Consider the following 9,278-nt stretch of genomic DNA (forward strand, 5'->3'; position numbering starts at 1 on the left):
TGCCCCACCACACCGTGCTCTAAAAATGGTTCCAAAGTGATAACAGTGTCAGAGAAGTGAGAGCAATGGATGCAATGACTGATGACTAATGACTATGACTAATACTCATGCCTTTAATTGTACACATGTAAACCATGGCATACTGTATGTTCTTCTTCAGACACTGTTAATGGTAAACAATCTGAATCTGAATCTGGAAATTTCAATCTGTAATCAAATGAAATGAAGTGCTTTGGGTCTTTTTTTTTTTTTTTTTTTTTTTAGTTATGTGAATATTTTTAATTGGCAATCCTGCTAAACATGTGAGATGAAGCGCACTATTCAGAAACACAAATTACAAACCATAAATGAATTTGTCTTTGAGGCAAACACTGCTCACTAAGAAGCCCAAATTGTGGAATTACCATGGCAAAGTAGCGTCCTTAATTCACTTTCCATTTATAAAAATGGGCTTTGTTTTGGCACATTAAACAAATTTGCATGGACACCTCGAGATATTTCCTCTAAAGCAATGAGAGGAACGCTTTGAAACAGTCGTTTACATTTATCTGCCATGACTGCTTTTTTTTTTTTTTTTTTAACCCATCTCATCTCTGGTAATGCTTTCAATCTCACCCAGTTTGCACTTTAAAAGAATTGCACCAAACAACCTACTTTTTTTCATGTGCAGGTATATGTGAATAAATGTGAAATTCTCCGGGACAAAGACAATAGTCACAAAGAAAACAGATATGACTGTTACTATGGCAATATGCTTGGAGGAAATAACTTTGCATACATCAACTTTAAAGAAGTATGTTAAGTTTCAATAGAGCTCTGGCATTGCAGTCTAATTGTTGCCCTGAGACAAAACTTTCTCATTCGTTAACATTACTAAAATTGGATTTCAGGATTTCATTTTCTTATCTCGTGTGATCCAGGTTGCAGGTATTACATCTGTTTTAATTATGAGCGCTCCGTAGCATTAGCTATGTAGCTGTAATTAAAAAATGTAAGTGTAGTATAATAATTGTTTGGCTTTTTCAGAAAGAAAGCCTGGCAAAAAAATACCATGTTTATTATATTCTCTTCAATACCTACATTTATCTATCTATTCATTCATATTAATGTATATATTATTTCTAGATTTATTTTTCCTTTCTTGTGTCAGAATAGAATAGCATATATCTATCTTTGTTGTAGACATATGCCACATCCACAAAGCATTGAACACATAGGACCACTGACTGACAGATTACTAAAGGAGGATACAGCATCACCACTCCATCACAGGGTTTTAACACACAGACAGAAAATCAAAGCCACACACACATTCACTTTTCCATCAAATCCCACGACACCAATAAATGAATCACTGTGAGGAATTTAAATACAAAACAACAACCTTTATGTTGGAAACAGCCCAGTTAAACAAATATAGGCTATATTGGATTTTTTATTCTTTTTTTCCTTTTTTTTTTTTTTGCTCAAAATACTTGTGGTTACCTAATTATGTTAAATAAGCATTTTTTGTGTGTGAAATGTTTAAACTTATGTAGAAATTTCAATAACACTATAAAAATACAGTAATTTCAGTTATTAGTGTTGTGAATATCCTGAAACAATCTACATTTCTTGATGTTATTAAATCAGGAAAAAAATCATTTGGAGAAGAAATCCGACACATTTTGGTTTATAGCCAACGTAAAGAATGGGATAATTTGCTTAAATTATAGGTTTAAATTCATGAGAACATGTGCGTCAAACTTAAGGCCCGGGGGCCCAATATGGCCAATAGGAGATTAAATGTGGCCTGCAGGATGAAGCCATAATTGAAGAAAAATCACAAATAATTGTGTAAATGACCAAATAATTAATTTATAGATGTATCTCAGCCACTACAAAGAACCAAACAGGGCTCAAAGTTTTTGCATGGTTTTAATCTCAAAATATTGAAAAAAACCCTAAATGTTTCCATAATTCCGCAATTTTCCTCTAAATTATTCCACTAATTTTTTTGCAAAAATTGGTCACAAAATCATGGAAGATCCTAGAGAGACTGATATCTGTTGCTTAAAGCTGATAACCGGAGTTTCTGAGAAACGTCTCGATGTCCCGCCCTAAACAGCCTCACTTCCTCCCACTGCCTCTGCCAATCTACCAGAAGCAACGCCTCTACTTTTCTAATTGCGCATCGCGAAACATCACAAGGTCGCATCGCGTCGCATTGATATAGGTCTATGGGTCAGGAAAGAGCCAAAATCATATTTACCTGTTTGCTGTTGTGACGCACGGCCTTGTTTCCGTGCACAGTTCCACATTCACGTTGATTGACAGTCTCAAAAACAGGAAGTCAAAGCCTATTGGCTGGGCGGACTCGGCGATCGTTTCCATTTGTATAGGGGTCTATAGGATAAAGGAGGGACTTATATACATTAATGTATATGAATGACCACCAGCAGTAGACCATTTTTTCACATTTCAAAAGAATCATACATAAACATAGATTTCTCAGAAACTCTGGATATCAGCTTTAATGCTTAGATAGGGTCGGTGTCTTACATACTTTACATATATCATTTAAACGTGGATGTGCAAACGAATGGCACATTATTGTTGAAATTGCTCGTTTTCTTGCCTAAAATTTGCGTGCCGCCTGAGATTAAACTGGTCTGTATTTGGTCTCTGAACTAAAATGAGTTTGACATCCTCGCACTGGAGATTCATATATTAGGAAGTTAAAAAAAAGTGAACTTTTCATTGCAACAGATCAGGAATCTTTGCACTCAGACTGTCTGTCGTCTTCAGCGGGATCTTCCGTTTGACATGATGCATGCAAATGTTTTTTACTTAAGCATGTCGGTGCAGACGCATCATGACTGTGACTGTATCTGTGCAACGCTCCACAGTATAGTATAGTATAGCATCAGCTGTAATGTTCCTCGTTTCCTCCGTCAGACCTGGTGAGACGCTGCATCGGGCCAGACTTGACAGCTTTTTTTTTTTTTTTTTCTCTTCATGCTTTATAAAAGCCGTTCCATGATGGCTGAATGTCATATCAAACATTAATATTCCACATGGCACACTGTGTTTAAGAGATTAGTTCTCCACATAAACATCAGAAAGAGAGATAAAGAAAAAAAAAGTGGAACTGGGAAATAAGTGCAGCTGCTCTGACAGGGCCCCTATCGCTGGGTAATTGGTCCCAAAACATACATCGAGTCTGTGGTGAAAGAAAAGGCTGATGGGAACCAGTTAAGCGATTGAAATTGCATTCAATCTTCAATCTAGGCTTGAATCTGGTTGACGGCTGCACAGTCCCAGTGGCGGGGCTCAGCGAGACAAGCCTGCAAGCCAGAAATAGATCAATTGTGAGCCTGTGTCAACACAGTGCCGACTTTAGCTAAGAAAAACATAGTCTATGTGTGCTTTCTGATTTAGGTTTGAGTGCACATACACACCTGGGATGGAGTCAATTATAATTGTAATTCTAATTATTACGTAATTGTGATGGGAATCGTAATTGAAGAAATCGGTTGCTGTTGTAATCGTAATGGGATTGTAATTGAGTACAGATAATTGTCATGGAAATTCTCTAAAGAAAAACTGTCATTAACAATTTAATTAAATGCAAAACTGGGGAACCATGTTACAGTTCTATGGTCTACACCAGTGTTTCTCAAATGGGGGTACAGGGGGTATGAGAGAGAGAGAGAGAGAGAGAGAGAGAGAGAGAGAGAGGAATTTAAAAGTGTCAGTCTTAGTCCCACTCCAGGCGTGAGATGACCCAAAATGATAAAATCCAAGATATAAATATCTATTTAGGAGCCACAAAATCAGTGTTTTTCAACCTTGGGGTTGGGACCCCATGTGGGGTTGCCTGAAATTTAAAAAATAAAATAAAATAAATAAAAAACATGTATTTTTAGCCTTTCACTATACTTTCAGTTTCAACTAACTTCAATAAAAAAATAAATATCCGAGCTCTGACATGATCAAAAACTAATTTTTTCATATCAAAATGGGGTCACGATTCATAAAAGTTTGGAAACCACTGCACTAAATACTGTTTATTCTTTAAAATGTGCGTTATCACTTGTTCATTCCATCATTATGTTCTATAGTGGTTTTTAAATAGTTTTCTAAGCGAAATATTGTCGTTGGACATAAGGATTCAGAAATAAGAGAAAGGGGGAACTTGAGCCAAAAAAGTTTGAGGACCACTGGTCAACACATATACCTACGTAGTACTGTAAACCATGATATAAATGTGTTTCATATTAAGTTTACCAGTCTATTCTCTTGAGGACCACTGTACCCTTTAAAAAAAATAAAATAAAAAAAAGTTAAAATCTAGGGGTACACTGACAGAAAAAAGGCTCAAACGCCCATATCCAAAATACTAATATATTCATATATTTTTTTAAATTTTTTTAAATATGAATATATTAATATTTTCATGGATAAGGAACCCTAAGGAAACCAAGACATTAAAAACTAATTTGATGATAGGAAATACTTTTTTTAAAGTGTAATTTACAGCTGATTTAAGACAGGGGTCAAAACTGACTCATTATCATAAGAGATGCTAACAGAAAGCTAACATTATTATTATTAAAGGCTTAGTATTTATGATTAATTGTAAGTGAACTTGAGTAATTTAGAACGCAATTGTAATTGATTCCAGAAGGAAAAATAATAATTGTAATTTTAATTTTAATTGGAAAAAATGCTAGTCGCCGTAATCATAATTGGGTTGAAATGGAACATGGATAATTGAAAATGTAATTGTAATTGAGCCCCACCCTGACACACACTACACGCACTCACACAGGATCTTGACGTGTATATATCTGAGTAGAAACATGATGGGCTCGTCCTTCTAAGAGCATTTCCTTTACAGACTGAGCACAGTAGCCAGTGTTCGATACAATACATCCTGTGAAAGTGGATTTCCCTGAAGCTGTTGGAATGTGCACAGAGCGTAATGCGGTTCTAAAGCAGCACAGGATGTGGACCTGGGTGGATCAGTGGGGTTTTTTTTGATGCTCTGTGATGGAGAATGGCTCCATTGCTGTTGGCATCCCCCCCATCCCATCCCCTCCACCCACCCCTCCCTGCCTGATGGATGAAAAGCTGTGATTGACAGATCAGTCTTTCCCGCCTTTCCCTTCGCCTGGAGGATACCACAACCTATAAGAAGTAGCATCTTTGTGTGCATTTTGTCCTTTTAGTCATGGTGTTTTGTTTGAACCCATGCTAAACTATCCCCTGGACTATCTAAATGATTTGCACGTGTGTCACGCCGATCAATATGTTGTTGCCATAGGGGCAGCGCTGTATAATTTCATCAGATGTATCTTTCATATGCTCCTGTGTGCCACATAGGCGCCTGAAAATAGCTTCTCCTCGTGACGACAGAGAGCTTATGATAATTGTGTGTGTGGTGTTTTGGCACCAGAGATATTCTCAAATCCCTCCTTCTCTCCAAGAATCCTCTCATTAAATCCTTTGCATTCCTCCTCTGGCGTGTAGCATCAAACTATAGCACCCAGAGCTATAGATGTTCCTCTGTATACTTGCAAGGCCTGACATCAGCTCCGTGAGTTGAATTATAGGGCAAAAAAAAAAAAAAAAAAAAGTCATTAAATAGGATAAAGATGCAAGGAATCGATGGGGCAATGGATACTCTGGAGCTCTCAATTGTCTCCAGCCCAGTGCACATGAGCACTGATGTGGTAAAGCCGGCTTGTCTTTTCCAGGTGAGATCTCCAGCTATAGTCCATGTCTCGACAAATCGATGCCTGCGCCCACGATGTCTCCAGCTAGCTACTATATTTATCAACCCTAACAAGAATGAAGAATGAATCAGTTATTCCTTAAGTGCTTAAGAAGGTGACATCTGCTCTTTCAAAATAAAAGGTATGACTTTCAAATCCTTATTGCAGCTATAACTAACTGTGGTGCACTGTGTGTTCTGTCAGAACCAGCTGTTAACCCTTCACTGACTCTCCTGTCGGATCAGACGACTTACCTCACGCATCACTGGGCTCTGTGACCCTGTTACCAGCTCGCTGCTTTCCCTATACCCCACACTGTGGGTTCTGACCAGTGCAACCATTAAACAACACCTCACAGGAGAACGTGTTTATAACACAATTCAGCCCACGTTAGTTTTTCAAACGTATCATCCTTAAGGACGGATGGTATCAGTGAAAAGTAACTGTCAATAATATGTTGCCTTCCAGTGATGTTAGAAGTCTTTTACGCGTTTTTTACAAAAAAACAATTACTAATTCATAATAATGAGATACTAATTCATAATAATGAGATACTAATTCATAATAATGAGATACTAACTTGTAAATTTCAGATACTAACTCACAATTATGAGATACTATGTCATACTGTTCAGATACTAAGTCATAATAATTAAATATTAACTTGTAATTCCCAGATACTAAGTCACAATTTTCAGATACTAAGTCATAATTTTCAGATACTAAGTCATAATAATGAGATACTAATTCATAATAATGAGATACTAATTCATAGTAATGACATACTAACTTGTAAATTTCAGATACTAACTCACAATTATGAGATACTATGTCATACTGTTCAGATACTAAGTCATAATAATTAAATATTAACTTGTAATTCCCAGATACTAAGTCACAATTTTCAGATACTAAGTCATAATTTTCAGATACTAAGTCATAATAATGAGATACTAACTGATAATTTTCAGATACTAGCTCAAAGTTATGAGATACTATGTCATACTGTTCAGATACTAAGTCATAATAATTAAATATTAACTTGTAATTCCCAGATACTAAGTCACAATTTTCAGATACTAAGTCATAATTTTCAGATACCAAGTCATAATAATGAAACACTAACTTGTAATTTTCAGATACTGACACATAATTATGAGACACTAAGTCATACTTTTCAGATAGTAAGTCATAATAATGAGATAATAACTTGTAATTTTCAGCTACTAACTCGTAATTATGATAAACTAAGTGATAGTAATGAAATATATATAATTTTCAGATACTAAGTCACAATTTTCAGAGACTAAGTCATAATCATGAGATACAAAGTCATATTTATGAGATACAAAGTCATAATTTTCAGATACTAAGTCATAATATTGCGATACTAAGTCATAATAATGAGATACTAACTCATAATTTTCAGATATTAACTCATAATCTTTAGATACTAAGTCATATTTATGAGATACAAAGTCATAATTTTCAGACACTAAGTCATAATATTGAGATACTAAGTCATAATGAGATACTAAGCCATAATAACGAGATACTAACTTATAATTTTCAGATATTAACTCATAATTTTTAGATACTAAGTCATAATTATGAGATACAAAGACAGATTAACAGTATTGAAAATAAAGCTTGTGTACCCTAAAAAATTCTCACATTATAGCTTTTACGACCAGATTGCTGCATGATACTCATAATAAAATCCAATTTTTAAAAAATACAACATTTTACTTGTTACATGTGTTGATCACTGTCAATGTTTTTACTGTTATTTGCTTGAAATTTTAAGCACCCAGTGTATTACTTTAATATAATATTTACATTACATTTCCTTTGTATAATATCCCCCTGACCCACAACCTCCTGTCTATTAATTATATTATTCAGCGTAGTAAGGTCGGTTCAAGGACCAAATATGTACATATTTGCTACATGTAAAGGACAAACAATATATGCGACTTCTGCTTAAAAACGTCATATGAAAATGACCCTGAAAACAAAAAAAGAAAGAAAATGAATTGAATGTACCATCAAGGTTCTCATGAGAAATTATTTATCTAATAAAGGACAAGAGCAGGCGTCATTCTAGAAGAGGAATCAGTGTCATTAGCTTTACCTATGGAACAGGGACTTTACTTTAAATTATGTGTGTGCAGCTTTAAAACTGTCATTGAACTCATTTTAATAGAGTGGGAAAATGACAGAGCGCACACACACACACACACACACACACACTGCCTGTCTTTCCTTTTTATAACACACAGTTCTTCTGACTTGTTCTCCTTTAATTATGTGACCGACCTGACCTAAAGTCCTTTTCCGATGAAAATAATGGCCAATTGAAGCTCTGCTTAGTTGTCATTACACCAACATGTCAACTGCAGCAGAGAAATATACAAGTGAAGTCTAGAACTTGCTACTAGGATATGCATTCATTAAAGAACACATCTGCTTCATTGGTGTTTTTTTAAATTATCATTATTATTTATTTACATATAGCGAAAGCACTCATCCCTATAATTGTGACCTGTGTGCACCTCACAGTGGCACTTGCAAAGCAAAGTTCAGCGTGTTTGATGATTAAAAACTAAACATGAACAGAACATGGCACATGTGCCAGCCTCTAAATAATTCAGTGTATCTATTCAGTATTTATGAAAGGAAACGTGCTACAGCAAGTCATGCACACAGTTATGATCGCCTGGTGGTGACACAACAAGTGTTTGATATCCAGTTTGGAGGCTTAAGATACAAAATGACAACTCTGATCTGACCTTGGGATGGGAGGAGGGGTAAGAGAGCCACTCAATGCCAGGGAGTAAATAAATCATATTCTGGTGATAAACATTTAAAGCAGGTTTATGGAAAGAAAGATGTGTATTAAACGTCACTAAGGAAAACTTTCTGAGTTTGAGTATGGAAACAATTTTTTTTGTTTGTTTTTTTATCCATTTTCAAGGCTTTCTTGTCAAATATGTACAGCTATGTACATGAAATTTGTTCTCTGCATTTAACCCATCCCTGACAATAAGTTGGTTGTCACGGTGTAGCATCTGTTCATAAGTGTATTCATTATGAGCAATAATATAGGTCAATATTTGCCATAAAATGTAAAATCGGTTGATACTGGTATTGGTTTTTCCGCCGATATTGAAAAAGCGATTTGTGCTGTTGTTTGAGAAAACACATTAAACACAAATATATACACAAATTCTTATTTTGCACAGATAATGTTTATTTGAGAAATACATCCAGTGGGGTATCACATTGAAAGTAGGTTTAACCTGTTGTTTCCATGAACATATGAATGATGAGACCTTAAGCTAGGTGAAGGGGGTGGGGCGGGGTCTATGTATATATCGGTATCAATTATTATCGAGGGGGAAAAAAAAACATCACATTGCACTCCCATCTTAAAATTGTTGACTCCTCGGCACCCCTTCCATCGCCCCACCCTGACTCCCTCTTCCCTATTCCCTTCCCCTTCACTTAGGTGTAACA

Source organism: Gouania willdenowi, chromosome 21 (genome assembly GCF_900634775.1).
Source record: "Gouania willdenowi chromosome 21, fGouWil2.1, whole genome shotgun sequence".
Lineage (NCBI taxonomy): Eukaryota > Metazoa > Chordata > Actinopteri > Blenniiformes > Gobiesocidae > Gouania > Gouania willdenowi.